The 6,123-nt window shown below is 36.8% G+C and overlaps 1 protein-coding gene across 3 annotated transcripts in view; it reads right to left on the minus strand.

The window, feature by feature from the left end:
- Nucleotides 1-2,606, minus strand: part of LOC131689989 (uncharacterized) — a 320,058-nt gene extending 317,452 nt beyond the window's left edge. For all 3 annotated transcript variants that reach the window (XM_058975419.1, XM_058975416.1, XM_058975417.1), the window contains exon 1: nt 2,085-2,606. The gene's annotated coding sequence lies outside the window, so the exon portion shown is untranslated. The remainder of the gene's footprint in view (nt 1-2,084) is intronic.
- Nucleotides 2,607-6,123: the final 3,517 nt, after the last annotated feature.

Consider the following 6,123-nt stretch of genomic DNA (forward strand, 5'->3'; position numbering starts at 1 on the left):
CTTCACACGTTCTTTGATACGTTGAATGTTTTATATAAAACCGTAAGATACTACAATCCGAATAATTTTTCGCTCCTGAGAATCAGCATAAACTAATTTAGTTTACCATCAAATCATCAGCCCGTCCAACTTTGATAAAACCAAGCATCAATCTCGATTATATCCGATCTCAACCATTCTGTACGAACAGCGAATGACACTTGGCTCCACGCCCGCGACTCACCGTAATTCAATCGCGCATAAATTTTCAACTCCCAGTGCACCCCCGTTGATCGAAATATTTCCAATAGTTCACCTTCGCATTTGTTGAATCAAATATCTAACATGATTCGTTTCTGCGCGCTATTAGTCAACTCCGAATTTGGGAAATGACCTTCCCTTCACTTTTCGATTCCCCTGTAGCTGTTTAGCTGATCCGATACCGACTGGCTGGTTGGCAGGCCCCTTGCCGATTCTCGCCAGCTAACAACTGACTAACTAACGAACCGAACTGCCAGTGTTTTTCAGCCTTGCCCATAAGTTCTTCCAAGCTCATTTCATACAGCGTGGAAACGGACAGAGAGACAGATAGAGAGAGACAAACATGGAGTTCAGTTCTGCTGGCCGCGACTATTTTAAGTGCTTATTTTAAAAGCCATTACTTCCCCTCGCTGCTGCAGCATTAGAGGAGGAGGACCCCGTCGTTTCGGCGAGCGATAATGATGACAGAGTACTGAGACGGTGCGGAAGTGTGCTGGGCAAGGAGGGAAAAACATTCCGCGGTTTCACGTTACTGTATACAGACTACTCCTCATGCTCCTATGCTCCGGAGCGTTGGCACAGTAGAGCAGCGTCGGTGGTGTTATGATATTGGGGGTAAGGAAAAAGTATCCGAACGCTCCGGGGTTCGCTGGATTAGGAGGGATTAATCGCTGCGGTTTTCTGCTTCTAGCTTTCCACACGGCAGGCACACGGGGGTTCATCGGAAGCCGCGGCAGCCAGCTGAGTAAAAATCGGAGGGACGGTATCGCGTTGCGGGGGTGTGGACAAGTTCTCGATTCTATGCGGTATGTGTGTGTGTTGATGACGACGGTGGTGATGAGCGGTAGCAGTTAGCCTAAAAGCGTGTGCACCGGAGAGTAAATGGAAAATTGTATAATTTTTCTTCTGCTGTCGTACTGGTGGCGATAGGGGGAACATAAAATCAGAGGGGACAAAATTGTCTCGCTGCTGTCAAACAGCGTCAGAGTCAGCGATGTGTGACGGGATGTTGTGATGGGCTTGTTTACTGTTTACATTTTGTTTTTTCATGCGTTTGACTTTTTTTTCCCTAGTCAAACCGATTTGAATATTTTACGGAAAATATGATATGTTTAAAGGTTTTTTAAAAGGGGTCAGCTGATTGATCCCTATAGTAATAAAAATCAAACTGTTGACAGTTCCGGGAAATTCAGGTTTATTTTTGGTGTAGAATTATTGTTTACACTCTTTCGGTGGGCTGCTAGATGTCCGATACCCGATATAAAAAAAATCAACTTGAATGATAAATATTTTGAAAGTAATCAAATACCATGGCTAACGGTTCTCCTAAACATTGTACAGAGAGCCGTGCTAATATTTTAGCATGGTGATCCCATCACAGAGATACAAAAATCGTGTAATGACTTCAAATATCCGTAAACTTTGAATCAAGTGTGAAAATTAGGTCCTAAGTGTAGATCCTGATGAGAACACTCTGTCCGGCCACTAAAATAAACTTTGCCAAAATTATTAAACTGAAAAACCTTACAAACATTGGGTTTTTGTTTTCAATCATTTTTTGAATTGTGAGTAGATTTTGAAAAACAATGAATGAAAACTGTCTTAATTTATGTTTTCATTTTTAATGCGCGATACTTTGTTACTCTATAAGAAATCAAGCATTTTCCATTTACATTTTCAAATTATTTAGCTGTACCTTATAACAAATCTTTATTGACTAGCCAGATTACGATCCCGGCAAAATTGTAATTTGTAATTTATTAACAAACGTTAGTTGAACTCTTACCGGTTAATACAAATGAAAGACTATTAATTATGTCATGGTTATTAAAATGTTAACCTACCTTATAAAAATTTTGTAAGAAGATTAATCTCCAATAAATTGTTGACTTTTACATCAGAATTCTTTTCCAAAGGAGACAGTCAAATAATTTTTTTCTTATTCAAACTAGGAATATTATTACACTTGTTACACTATACGCTATATTCTTCACATTTAGACCCACAGTAACAAATTAACCGTTTCCAACTATATTGTAGGCAAATTCGCAATCGAAACAATTTGCAATCTTTTTCTAACACTTATTCACGGGTTGTTTTTTTTCCTTCAAACGAATGGTTCTCTTCACATCAGATTCCTTTCCACCAGCAAACAAACAAACACATCTACAAATCACTTGTAGCCAATTCTTTTAATCATACCGCCCAAATTCGCAACTTTTGATTCACAATTTATTCGTCAAAATTCGATTTCAGCGATTTTAACTTTGCTTCTCACTGACAACACTCGATTCAATCCGCGAAGAAGAGACCATCGACTTTTGCTTCTACGGCCATTGTTTCGGTATATGACGTTTTCGCTCTTCTTCCCGTTCTGCCGTGCTGCTGCTGTGCACAGTAGAGGCCACTTTTGATTCACCAACCAAAGCTGGCACGACATGAGAGAGCTTCCATCAGCATCGCATGCGAAAGGAATGGTCGCGGAATGTTGCGAGTTCGAGAGAATAACAACACCAACAGCTGTCAAAAATTACCGAAAGCTTTTCTTTGTTCTCGTCAATCTGTTGTGTGTTGACGTTTACGGAGAGGGGTAGGAATGTTTAACGCAGGGTTGTTCTGGTAACGCGCGTATAGGTAGAAACAAACTTGAATAAAAATTTGCACGATTAACAAAATTCTCGACAAACATATGATTACGGCCTAAAAGCCAACTGTCAAAATCCACTTTGAATGGAAATTCCAGACAAACCGTTACTAGTCGAACATAGTTCACAACAGTTTATGAAAGGGAAAACTTTTCTTTTTCATTTACTACCAACATCTGTGATTGGCGTGTAACGGTTTGTCCGGAATTTCCATTCAAAGTTGATTTTGACAGTTGGCTTTTAGGCCGTAATCATATGTTTGTCGAGAATTGTAGATCTAGGAGCAGATCACTCTAGGAATGTATAACAAATTTGCATCAAATTAGAAAAAATGCATTTAATTTCCATTTTTGCATCAACTTTGCACTCCCTCGTACAAAAGTTTGTTTAATAATCGTCCTACGCTAATCCACTTTGCTCGATGTTGTGTTGAATATAGGGCTAGTTTTTTGTATAGGGTTTTGACGTCTTACACGTAACGCAAAATACACTGCACGCAACGCATAATACATTTTGAATTTATATTTTGATAGAAAGAAGTGCATTTAATTTCGCTGATTTTTTAAAATACATCACAAGTAGTCGGTGTTAAGTCAGACCGGACTAAGTGACAAAATATTGATTCCAAGAAAAACGAGTTTAAAGTTTGAATCGCAGCATCCTTTACATTATGATTGGAAATTAATGGTTGCCATAATTCTTGTTTATTGTTACATATTTAAAATCTGGCAAAAGTCGAATGTAACTGACGAAATTCTTTATCCAGTGTTATCATTATCTCATTTTTTGATGTTTTGCGACTTAGTCCGGTCTGACTTAACACCGACTAAGTGATCTGCCCCTAGTTATGAAGATTGAATTCAATGAATTTATTGGTACGGAGACTAAAAATATTTATTTTTCAATAAAAATATTGTAGCTCTCTTTTTTTAAAGATTATTCTATTGGAGCTAAGAACATTGAAATAGATTATTTATTTTTATATTTCGTCAATTGATGTAGACTGGTATAGTTACAAGAATAGTCACATTTTTTCCTAATTACTAAAATATTTATATACATAATTCTATTATGAATGAAGCAAATATAGCTTTTACAGAATCAAGGTCTTATGCGTTAGAATTTCTTTTATGTATAAAATATTATGTTAGCTTCAGTTTGGACAATATAAAATCAATTGATTCGCACTAGTGCGGTTATAAATAGCCATCATTCGATTTATAGGATCATATTTTGTATGATATGGATTTATTGAAAAAACACTTCGATTTCGTAGCTGACGAGAGTGTGAATAAAAGTGAAATTTGGATAAAATTTTGGCTGATTCAATACGATGCGAGACGATGTTATTAATCAACGAAAGCATTCCAAATTCTTTCGTTCCTTCAATGTTTGTATATTGATAAGCATGCTTTATAAGGTGGCAGAAGAAATGCTGTCCAACCTAGTTTACGAAGGGCAAATAATATGAATTGTTTTTGTACAGATTCTATTCGTTCTTCATGTGTGCTTGAAGAGGTGCACAAAATAATGTTGCAATATTCCAATATCTACCTATCATAAGCAATATATAATGTTTTGATTCTATAAGGATCTACAAAATGAATAATAGTGTTATAATGATTAATAAATTTTATCATAAAGTCCAATAGAACTCCTAAATCCTTATTCTCATTTTGCTACAGTCTGACTTTCTAAGTCATTCACAACATTCGGTGTTTTGCCGTGCCGACATAGAGCTGTAAGCTCGGTTGCTAGACTTTTCTTAAATAAGGGTGGAATTCCATCAGGTCCAGCACATTTTGCTGAATCCAAATGCTTTAGAGCATTGAAAATGTCCTCCACTATGACATGACTGACACCAATATCCATAGGAAATTCTGGAAGAAAAGCAAAATAATCGTGATCGCGGTCTTGTTCGAAAAAAAGTTATATATATATATATATATATGTTGCAAATAGTTTGCCCGGAAGAAATCTGCCATTAAATTGCAATTAAATCTGAATTAAATTGAACCGAAACACCCACAAAAACTCCGCCAGATTTCGGTCGTCTCTGAATACGTTAAAACAACTGCCAAAAATTCATTCACTTTTTAAGCTATATCAAAAATATATCAAAATTTCTGAAAGCGTCCAGGAATAATCAAAGTAGTTTTGGGGTGGTATCCAACGGGATAAACAGATCAAAATGGTGAGATAAACGGAAGCAATTAGGTTAAAAACCACAGGCAGGATTCGAACGTCCAACCTTTGGGTATCCGGCCCAATGTCCAAAGGTTGCAGGTTTGACTCCTGCCTCTGGGGTGTTTTTTCACATAATTGCATTCGGTTAACTCACCATTTCGATCTGCTCTTGTCTTTGGAAGCAACCACAAAATCTTAAATAAGGTATTGGAGCCTATGTCAAAACCCAAAAAATTAATGAATTGATCAGATTAGTTCTTGTTTAGTTAATTTTTCGCTTATATAGCTTTTATTTGAATGAATGCTAATAAACTTTTTTTTTAATTTTTAACGACATTCAATTAGCTAGATATTATTGAGTAGGGAAAGTAATGAAAATTTAGAGCCATAGCATTCAAGTGAGTGCAAGGATGTGAAATATACAGATCGGAGAACTAGAAGTGGTAGGGTCATTAGAAACAGGCTTAAATTCTCGCGGAATAATCTTTTTTCTTCTGCTGTTAGGAGTCGAGCTAAGGCAGCATTACTACGAATCGTTCAAGTCTACCAACATGTCTCACGACAAAAAAAGACTTGTCCCTCTCTACCATGAGAACCAATGTTTCCAGAGATTCCAGAATGAATGCCCAAGGGGCCAACCTGTTAGTTTGCGTTACTGTGGTATATTCAAATTTCCCCAAAAAAAATGTTATTTAATACGACGTAACCAGTTACGCAGGATCTTAACACTGATATTTTTGATACTGTCCAAATTGAACCGGAATGGTTCAATATAAGAAAATTTCATGATGTAAAAATGTATTTTTGAAATTAAAGCAAATAATGGTAATAGTACATGTGGGGATTGAGACAGAGTGAGAGAGAAAATATTTAAATGAAATCGACTGCGCGGAGAGAAAATACTGGTGAGGTAGCTAGATTGAAATGAGAAGCATAAAGCTCGCCAGTTGTGCGATTGACTTCTATCGAGGAAGTTCAGTTTGTGGTTCGTCTGGACACGACAGTACAAAGAACAGACTTCCATGTCTAAATCCACAAATGAGTTTGTAAT

The sequence above is a fragment of the Topomyia yanbarensis genome, chromosome 3, assembly GCF_030247195.1.
Source record: "Topomyia yanbarensis strain Yona2022 chromosome 3, ASM3024719v1, whole genome shotgun sequence".
NCBI classification, from domain to species: domain Eukaryota; kingdom Metazoa; phylum Arthropoda; class Insecta; order Diptera; family Culicidae; genus Topomyia; species Topomyia yanbarensis.